Below are 8,840 nucleotides of genomic sequence, written 5' to 3'. Positions count from 1 at the left end.
TCCTCCACCTACCTCTGTGTACTTTAGTGAGCTTACAGAATTCCACAGACAACATAGGGTAACAGATTATTTTGCAATGTTTGTTTCTGGCCTCTGTAAGGATTCATCCTCTAGGTCCTATATTAGGATTCCCAGTGGTTTAATAGTTACTGTATTCTTTTTTTATGTGTTTTCTTTTGTTTTGTTTTTTTCCTAGGTCAGCTCACTGCCCTTTTTCACCAAAGGGAAGTTTGTGTACTTAGTTAATAGCCCAGATTTTGTTGCAACTCCTATTCTTTATTCCATGTGTATGCCTCAAAGGAACCTATGGTTGTACAGGAAGTGTGGTTTCAGGAGAGGAAAGATGACATTGGACATATATCCATTTACCTAGGTTCTATAGGGATGTTTGAAATTTTAGTGTAGGTTTACCAGTGCAGATGTATTGACTGGATGGTGACTGGCTGTGGGGGTGCTAGTGGGTTAACAAAAATCCCCTTTATATGGCACTTTTTACCTATCCCAAATAACCAGGTTGATACCCCAACCACTGACATGCACAACCCATTTAATATTGCCTTATCTGTCCTCAGCCCCTTCCTAACTTACCCCGTCCTCTCCCTAGACTCAGGCACGGTTTGCTTACACTAAAGAACTTTATATTCAGAATGATATATAGACTAGGAATGAGCAAGCCTGGCTTCTACTATGGGCAAGCCTGGAGGGTTCACATGCCATAGGCCCAGCCTACGCCATATGTATAGTATAAGGGATTACTTGAGCATTGGCCATCAGGATAGACTTAATGCTGGGCTCCTATCTAGTATAGGGTGACCTCCTGTCTGGGCCATATCAGGACAAGCTTAGCTAGTGTTTCATATTAATATAGAGTGGCCTGTAGATATTCTTCTTAACTCTCTTTACACTTGTTGCCCCATAGAGTTTTAAGATTTTTATGTATAGAAGGTAAGGCAATACTGGGTTCATATTGAAATATAGGACAGTGTCAGGCAGTCCTATAGCTCAATATTAGGCCAAGGTTATCCGACACACCTCCCTGAGGTCTAGTGTAACCTGTGTAATCGTTCGTGTCTTCTTAGCCCAATATATATTTAGCTTTTCCATTTCTTTTAGTAGGCCTCTTTCAGTTTTTATTGTTTTTTATTTGCAAAGCACCACACAACATAGTTGGTCAGCACTGCCTTACGATTCAGTTTGGAGGTGGAAATATACTTTTCTAAACTTAATTTTTGCAATACATAGTACTGCAGAGCAGCATAGCAGCATTGGCTGGTCCTTACTTGTCAGAATGCCTTATAGACACAAGATAGGAAAGATGAATAGAGCGAGGGGGCCGATCCAAAAATTGGAGGGAAGATAAAGTGAAGGTATAGTTTATAACAACAAATACAATTCCAGCTATTTCCTCCTTCAGGTTAGAAAATGAAATTATCTGATATGGTTGTTATGCAGAATATCTACGCTGTATCGTTACTCCAGTTGTTACATATGAGCCCAAAGCAACCTCTTGCGCCCTTTAGACATGTATGTACCTAAGAGACCAGCTCTACAGCAGCATGGCACTAATGGCTTAAAGAACGTATTAGAAACGAAAGCCAAGCAATGGTGCCAATCAATAAAATTTATATTAAGTTTAGGGTTGATACCAAATAGAGTATATTTTCCCTTTAATCATTTTGCCTTTTTTTTTCTTTTTTAAAATTGGGAAACATGTATAAACCAGAGGAATTGTTTACCCCAAATGGGGGGTATTTTCCCTCTTCATGCCATTAGGAAGGGGACTTCTGCCCCTTCTGCAATCTTATCTATGCTTTGATGTTCTATGAAACAAAAAAAAAGGAAAAAAAAACAAAGGGGGTTAACTGTTGTCTAGTAATGTCTGTGTCTATGTATCTTTTCAGGGACTCCCCCAAACCCCTTCTCTTTTCTGATTTCTCTCCGTTTTCCCCCTATCCTACAAAGAAATATTGCCTGTCTATTTTTTTACTGTAATCTTTATATGCAGAGAGCCTATAAATGCTGTATTAAAAAAAAGAAAAAAAATGAAAATGCCATGCTAACATTTAGGATTTTTTAATGTCTTTCTCCCTTTTCCTTCTCTATAGTGTTGTGCTCCTGAAATTTCTTGAATTGAACAGCTCTTTGAACGCTGAGGTGGGGGGGAATCAGTCTGCACCCAGAATTATCGGAGAGAGTTAGCGCCTGCAAGGCTGTCCCACTGCCTGGCATAAAATGATGGCAGTGGAATGGTTACACGGGAGGGAGTGCAAGCTCAGGGCTTTTTGGTATGTTAACTCTTTCTATGGAAACAAGGCTGATTCCCCCATCCCCTCTTCTATGTTTTTGTTTTTATAAGCTTTTACCTTCAGTAAAATAGGCTAAGTTATTAATATTAAACATCATATACACACACACAACTTACCTCAGATCAATGGCAGGAGGGTGGTAACGTGAGAATGGAGTTGGGGGGAATGAATAATCTAACCACCCACCTCCTTGCCCTCTCTGTCAGTTACCCTCTGAAATCTCCCTCTCCCTAAAACCATGTTGTTCCCTGTTTTCTAGATATTCCTCCCCCCCCCCACATGCTTTGTTTTATTTTTTATGGTCCCGTTTTTCGAGGCCCGAATGTCCTTTCCACCAATAAATTGTAAGCTTTGTAATTACGTGTTGCAATGCATTCTGAGTCTTGTCTTTCTTTTCTGTAGGGTAAGGTGGGAGGGTTGGGCTTGGAAATAGTCATTGACAGTGTGTTTTCATTATCCTGCCTCAGCCAGGGGATCTTGATAAAGACTGCCTTTGCAGGTAAGGGGCTACTGCAGATAAAAACAAACTGTGCAGCTTTGGCCAAAGTTGAAAAATGCCCTTGCTATAGGTGTGGGTCATTTACATATAATGAGGGAAAAAAGTATTTGATCCCCTGCTGATTTTGTACGTTTGCCCACTGACAAAGAAGTGATCAGTCTATCATTTTAACGGTAGGTTATAATTTTAACGGTGAGAGACAGTATAACGAGAAAAATTTCAAGAAAAGCGCATTGCAAAAAAAGTGATACATTGATTTGCATTTTAATTAGTGAAATAAGTATTTGATCCCCTATCAATCAGCAAGATTTCTGGCTCCCAGGTGTCTTCTATACAGGTAATTAGCCAAGATTAGGAGCACTCTTTTAAAAGGAGTGCTCCTAATCTCAGCTTGTTACCTGTATAATAGACACCTGTCCACAGATTACAATCTCTCCAACATGGCCAAGACCAAAGAGCTGTCCAAGGATGTCGGGGTAAAGATTGTAGACTTACACAAGGCTGAAATGGGCTACGAGACCATCGCCAAGCAGCTTTGTGAGAGGGTGACAACAGTTGGCGCGATTATTCGTAAATGGAAGAAACACAAAGTAACTGTCATTCTCCCTCGGTCTGGGGCTCCATGCATGATCTCACATTGTGGAGTTTCAATGATCATAAGAACGGTGAGGAATCAGCCCAGAACTACACAGGGGAATCTTGTCAATGATCTCAAGACAGCTGGGACCATAGTCACCAAGAAAACAATTGGTAACACACTACGCCGTGAAGGACTGAAATCCTGCAGCGCCTGCAAGGTCCCCCTGCTCAAGAAAGCACATGTACAGGCCCATCTGAAGTTTGCTAATGAACATCTGAATGATTCAGAGGAGAACTGGATGAAAGTGTTGTGGTCAGACAAGACCAAAATTAAGCTCTTTGGCATCAACTCAACTTGCTCTGTTTGGAGGAGGAGGAGGAATGCTGCCTATGACCCCAAGAACACCATCCCCGCCGCCAAACATGGAGGTGGAAACATTATGCTTCGGGGGTGTTTTTCTGCTAAGGGGACAGGACAACTTCACCGCATCAAAGGGACGATGGACGGGGCCATGTACTGTCACATCTTGGGTGAGAACCTCCTTCCCTCAGCCAGTGCACTGGAAATGGGTCTTCCAGCATGACAGTGACCCAAAACACAGAGCCAAGTCAACAAAGAAGTGGCTCAAGAAGAAGCACATTAAGGTCCTGGAGTGGCCTAGCCAGTCTCCTGACCTTAATCCAATAGAAAATATGTGGAGGGAGCTGAAGGTTTGAGTTACCAAACGTCAGCCTCAAAACCTTAATGACTTGGAGAGGATCTGCAAAGAGGAGCGGGACAAAATCCCTCCTGAGATGTTTGCAAACGTGGTGGCCAACTACAAGAAAACGTCTCTGATTGCCAACAAGGGTTTTGCCACCAAAGTACTAAGTCATGTTTAGTGAAGGGGTCAAATACTTATTTCACGCTTTAAAATGCAAATCATTTTATAACTTTTTAGAAATGTGTTTTTCTGGATATTTTTGTTATTCTGCCTCTCACTGTTAAAATAAACCTACCATTAAAATTATAGATTGATCATTTTGTCAATGGGCATACGTACAAAATCAGCAGTTGATCAAATACTTTTTTCCCTCACTGTACTTCCTGAAGCCTGACTGAAAAACTCCTAGAGATGGCATCATTCTGTCCTGCCTTGCTGCTAGGATGACACTGCCAGCTGTTACTGTTCGCTGTCACTATCGCAGGAGCAAGCTCTAAAATGCTGAGCTCAGGGCTGCGGGGGGGGGGGGAGAAAGCACTTTTAAGGGGGTTTAAATCAGAAAGAGCTTGATACTGTGGTAGCACAAATGAAAAGTAACAGCTGGGAGTACATCAACAACATCCTAGCAACAAGACAAGATGTGATTATGTCACCTGGGAGTTTTTGAACCAGGCTTCAGGAGGTACGCAATTGGCCTACACTTATAGCAAACGCATAGCTGCACAGTTTGTTTTTTTACAGACACCCCTTACCTGCATAGGCAGTTTTTCGGTAAAGGTGAACTATGCCTTTAAAGTCTAAATATGGAAGATTGAAATTTCTGGTTTGTCTGTGACCCACATATAAAAAAAAATACAAAAATAAAAATGGAGGATGTTGTCACCAGGACAGCAATAAAACAGTGTCAGAGGTTTTAACCCTTCCACACTCCACTGAAAAGTTTTTGTACATATCCCTCTTGGAGAAATATCAGTGACATGATGAGAAATCTTTCCAACAGAGACAAACAGCAATAAAACCTGACTGAGGCTCTAACCTTCATACCATCTATCCAGAAAAAATAAATATCAGCTGGGGTTGGGCTTCAAGATTCATTCAAAACTGGAATAATTTCCCAGCTGAATATTAGCACAAATATTCATTTTCACAAAGTCTGCTGCCTCAGTTTTTATGATGATGTTATGATGGCAATTTGCATATACTTCAGAATCTTATGAAGAGTGATCAGATGAATTGCAAAGTCCCTCTTTGCCAAGAAAATGAACTTTATCCCCAAAAAAACATTTCCACTGCATTTCAGCCTTGCCACAAAAGGACCCGCTGACATGTCAGTGATTCTCTTGTTAACACAGGTGTCAGTGTTGACGAGGACAAGGCTGGAAATCACTCTGCAATGCTGACTGAGTTAGAATAACAGACTGGAAGATTAAAGGTTAACTCCACTTCCATGGGAAAAATATAGCAAATAAAGACAAATAATATAGCATATACAATTGCGACAAAGTCATATTGCTATTGAATGTTATTAAAAATAACCTTTCCTTTTCAATCTGCAGCTCTGTAATTTTCTGTAAAGTGCAATGTAATATGCTCCCTGGAGGTGTTCTGTACACAGAACACCCCCCAGAAACATTATTTCCTGCTTGTGTGATTGGCTCATTGATTTTCACAGAAGTCTACACGAAGATACAAGTCAGATTTTTGGCATCCCTTGCAACAAAAATGTAATTTTTGGTAAAATACTCCCAATAGGAAAGAACGTCTAAAGGGATGGAGACCCTGCAATTTTCCTCATTGAAGCCCTGATTATGCAGCAGCTAGTGATAATTATGAAACCACTCCCATTAGACTCACTTAACACAGAGGAACAAACAGTGATTACTTCAGAATAACAAAAAGGTAGGAATCTGCAACAATGTTTGTTAAAATTCTTGCAATGTACATAGATCACCCAGAGGGGAATGTTTTTTTCTCAACAAAAGTGGAGTTAAAGGGGTTGTAAAGGTAAAAATTTTTTCACCTTAATGCATTCTATGCATTAAGGTGAAAAAACTTCTGACAGAACCGCCGCCCCCAGCCCCCCCGTTTTACTTACCTGACGCCTCGAAAGTCAGCTTCGCGTTCCCGACATCTGTTCCTCCGCTCACCCTGGCCGCTGATTGGCTGCAGTGGATGGATTGAAAGCAGCGCAGCCATTGGCTCGCGCTGCTGTCAATCACATCCGATGACGCGGCGCGCCGGGGGGCGGGGCCGAGTGATACAGCGAGCGGCTATAGCCGCCGGCTGTATCACGGGAGCGCGCCCGCAAGCACTCACCACCGTGCGAGGGAGCTCGCATTAAGGTGGTGAATGCTTGCGGGGAGGAGCTGAAACAGCCGCCGAGGGACCCCAGAAGACGAGGTTCGGGGCCACTCTGTGCAGAACGAGCTGCACAGTGAAGGTAAGTATAACATGTTTGTTATTTAAAAAAAAAAAAAAAAAACACCTTTACAAACGCTTTAATCTTAAAAAGGAGGGTGGTGTTTGAATTTATTGTTCTTCCTTTGTTAACCATGGTTACCTGCAAGGAAACATGTGCAGTCATCATTTCTTTGCACAAAAGGGGATTCACAGGTAAGGCTATTGCTGCTATTAAGATTGTACCTAAATCGATCATTTGTTGGATCATCAAGAACTTCAAGAAGAGAGGTTCAATTGTTGTGAAGAAGGCTCCAGGGCGCCCAAGAAAGTCCAGCAAGTGCCAGTACCATCTCCTACAGTTGATTCAGCTGCGGAATTGGGGCACCACCAGTGCAGAGCTTCCTCAGGATTGGCAGCAGGCAGGTATGAGTGTATCTGCATGCACAGTGAGGAAGACTTTTGGAGGATGGACTGGTATCAAGAAGGGCAGCAAAAAAGTAACTTCTCGCTAGGAAAAACATCAGGGACGGACTGATATTCTGCAAAAGGTATAGGGATTGGACTGCTAAAGGACTGGGGTAAAGTCATTTTCTCTGATGAATCTCCTTTCCGATTGTTGGGGAAAAAACCTTGTCCGGAGAAGAAAAGTGAGTGCTACCATCAGTCCTGTGTCATGACAACAGTAAAGCATCCTGAAATTATTCATGTGTGGAGTTGCTTCACAGCCAAGGGAGTGGGCTCATTCACAATTTTGCCTAAGAACACAGCCATGAATAAAAAAAATGGTCCAAAAACATCCTCCAGGAGCAACTTCTGCCAACCATCCAAGAACAAACAACGCCTTTGCCAGCATGATGGAGTAACCTGCCATAAGCTAAAAGTGATAACTAAGTGGCTTGGATTTTGGGTCTATGGTCGGGAAACTCCCCAGACCTTAATCCCATTGAGAACTTGTGGTCAATCCTCAAGAGGCGGGTGAACAAGAAAAAACCCACAAATTCTGACAAACTCTAAGCATTGATTATGCAAGAATGGGCTCCCATTAGACAGGATGTGGCCCAGAAGTTGATTGACAGCATGCCAGGACGAATTGCAGAGGTCTTGAAAAAGAAAGGTCAACACTGCAAATATTGGCTCTTTACATAAACTTAATTTAGTTGTCAATAAAAGCAGCTGACACTTATGAAATGCTTCTAAGTGTAAAGGCTATGTATTTGTGGGAGGAGTCTGAGAGGGCTATTCCTCTGTCAGGCCAGGGCTCGTCTGTGTTTCTGGCTTCAGAAGGGGGTGGGGCTTACACGTCACTTCTGGGTCCTTGCTAAGCCACGGTCGGCTGCAACATGGTGGCGGTGCCTCTCTCGGTGCTCCACCGGGGAGTTCGCCTGCCCACCCCCCTGGTCTCCCCTCGGCACCCACATTCACGGGTCCCCGCTTCTCCCAGTGTTCCAGCGGGGGGGTGATCGGCCGCCCGCCGACTCCTCTCCCCATGTAAATCCAGCTCCACGAGGGAGCCACTCGCCAGCCTGCTCCTCTCCTAATGCGGCTCCACGAGGGGGCCGCCCGCCCGCTTCTCCCGGCGCTTATGTCATAGCGTTTTTTCTGTCATAGCATTTCTGCCTCAGCATTTCTGTCATGGCGTTTGGCCCCATTATTTCTGTCATGGTGTTTCTGCCCCAGCAGTTCTGTCGTAGCGTTCTGCATTTCTGTCGTAGCGTTCAGCATTTCTGTTGTAGCGCTTAGCATTTCTGTCTTAACGTTCTGCCCAGCATTTCTGTCATAGCATTCAGCATTTCTGTCATAGCGTTCAGCATTTCTGTCATAGCCTTCAGCATTTCTGTCAGTGTTCTGCCCAGCATTTCTGTCATAGCGTTCAGCATTTCTGTCATAGCGTTCTGCGCAGCATTTCTGTCATAACATTCAGCATTTCTGTCGTAGCGTTCAGCATTTCTGTCGTAGCGCTTAGCATTTCTGTCTTAACGTTCTGCCCAGCATTTCTGTCATAGCATTCAGCATTTCTGTCATAGCGTTCAGCATTTCTGTCATAGCCTTCGGCATTTCTGTCATAGCCTTCGGCATTTCTGTCATAGCCTTCGGCATTTCTGTCATAGCGTTCTGCCCAGCATTTCTGTCATAGTGTTCAGCATTTCTGTCATAGCGTTCTGCCCAGCATTTCTGTCATAGCGTTCTGCCCAGCATTTCTGTGATAGCGTTCTGCGCAGCATTTCTGTGATAGCGTTCAGCATTTCTGTCATAGCGTTCAGCATTTCTGTCATAGCCTTCGGCATTTCTGTCATAGCCTTCGGCATTTCTGTCATAGCCTTCGGCATTTCTGTCATAGCGTTCTGCCCAGCA

This window comes from Aquarana catesbeiana, linkage group LG12 (genome assembly GCF_042186555.1).
Source record: "Aquarana catesbeiana isolate 2022-GZ linkage group LG12, ASM4218655v1, whole genome shotgun sequence".
Classification (NCBI taxonomy): domain Eukaryota; kingdom Metazoa; phylum Chordata; class Amphibia; order Anura; family Ranidae; genus Aquarana; species Aquarana catesbeiana.
The sequence above is the reverse complement of the archived record's forward strand: the minus strand, read 5'-3'. Positions refer to the sequence as shown.